Here is a 2,241-nt window from a genome sequence, read left to right as displayed (position 1 = left end):
CACTCTTAAGTGCCTTGCGTGCATCTGATTGTCTGTGTGACATGTACGCACACATGCACTCCATCATCCAGCCTGTGAAAAACCTATTTTTTGCAGTGGGTACCGGAAACTCCTCATGCAAGGATACTACTATGTAGTCCTTTCTCCCCTTCGGTATGTTCTTCCAACAATCCAAGACGTTGTGTTGAAAAACTTGTTGGCATAACTCTTTCATACGAGCCATCACCCTCTTCCCCTCATCATTCATGATGATGGCTCTTGTCCTATCATCTACAAGGTATCCATACCCCTCTGGGGTATGCCTAAGATGTGTCCTCTCCCACTTGCGACCATGCTCCTGGGAATATCCAAGAGACCCCTATACATCTAGTATACCTACGGAGGTAGTATCTCTTGAAGTAGCACCCAAAGGGGTACCACCTACGGGGATGACTGAGCAAAAGTTGGAGTGATTGGAGTAGACATCCCCACATGTGTGACAAATCCCATAGTTGATACAACTTCAGCAGAACGACGAGACGGAGACACAACGTCAGTATCTCCATAACAACCACCTAAGCCATGCTCTCTCAAACCTGCACAAGAGCGAGGAGTAGCACCTGTTTTCCGAGCCGTGACCATGGATTCACTGCATCCACGTCTTTGCAACATCCCTTAGAACCACTCTCTCCGTCTGTTGGAGCATGGATCTCATCTACTGGAAATTGAAGCATCAGAACACACCGAAGTAGATCTAACAGAATGACCTGATGGTATCTGAGATAGCTCTTGGTCTGCCACATCTCTGAATCGGGCCATTTGATATGGAGACATACGTGTGAAGATCTCCTGCAGCTCCTCGTCACTTATCCCTCGACTCATCGTGCAGATCCAAATATCCACAAAGGTCACCTGCAGAAACAAAAATTGATATTAGCATAATCAATATAAATCAAGAAAAGCACGGTAATATAAATCTTCAAAAAATAATCTTACTTAAAATACATATCTTATGTACCCTTATAAGCGATTCATCAACGAATTGAGTAGGTGGATGCTCCAAGTATGAAGTATGCTCCTATGGTCCCATGACAATCTCCTGGCACAACTCTACATACACTAGAAGGTCAATAGACATGTCACCACAAAAGGATGAGTCGACCTCATTCTCAAAGAATTCTTGGACTTCTATATTGCCATCATTGTTACCCGATTCTGGCTCCTCTACATGCTCCAAGCTTTTGGTAGCCTCCACCCCTTGCAATATCTACCCCTTTATTTGCATACTGTCCTCATCTATGCTGGGAACATTGCTTTGATAATATACTCTCGCAATTCGAGAAGCTGAAGATACAACATACCACCATTGAGGTTGTCGGGGGTTTGGATAGAAAATTACATGTTCAAAATCATGTACAAGAGAGATTTAACTTTTGTGACATGTAACATGTCATAGTAAAATTTAAAAAAAACATGAGTTCATGCACATGTTCACAATGGGCTGGCAATATAAATGTGTCACGCAAATCTGTCCATCTTTTTTTGGAATCTATTTTGAGAAATCTAGATGGACCTCGTCAAATTGTTGCCCCAGCTCCTTCAAGTACCACTTTGAACCATTGCACACCAAATAGGATCATGGAAAAGCTACGGTAATCCACCATGATAATACTTTGCAAGTTCTCAAAGTACTTCATCTCATCTACAATAGTGTTTGGATCCGTTGCTCGTCGTTGGCTCTCTTGGTTAAACTTTGCCATGATATCACAATCTGTTCCAAAGCACATTTTTTCGATACGCTCCAAGAAGCAAAAATGTTATCCATGCGTCTACGCCGCACTATATATTTTGTACTATACATTAAAATAGTTAACTAGTTGTAGCATATAAAATCTAGATAAGACAAACCCTAAACATGTCATTACCTTTGGGCTACATTCCCTCGAGAATTCCCACTCCTCAGTTGAGACCTCTGTCCCTTCACGAGACGCTGTGGTCAAAGCTCCATGCAACCATTGCATTGACATAAACTGCGGCATCTTATCCATGCCCTTGGGATATCGAATCGGTTGATGGTGCATACTACTTTGAAATTCAGATCGCGCTTCTTCCCGATCTTTCCTGGCTTGCTTGTATCTAGCGAGCCACCTCTCCATGGAGGCATGGTGCAATATACAAAAACGATTCACTTTCTCCTCCATTGCATCATCCATTATTTTTTTCACTCCATTTCCAACCACCACATCTCGGTCAGTCTATCAT

This window comes from Lygodium microphyllum, chromosome 17 (genome assembly GCF_053477565.2).
Source record: "Lygodium microphyllum isolate KBCC chromosome 17, Lygodium_microphyllum_v1.1.10, whole genome shotgun sequence".
NCBI classification, from domain to species: Eukaryota; Viridiplantae; Streptophyta; class Polypodiopsida; order Schizaeales; family Lygodiaceae; genus Lygodium; species Lygodium microphyllum.
Note: the sequence above shows the minus strand (reverse complement) of the source record.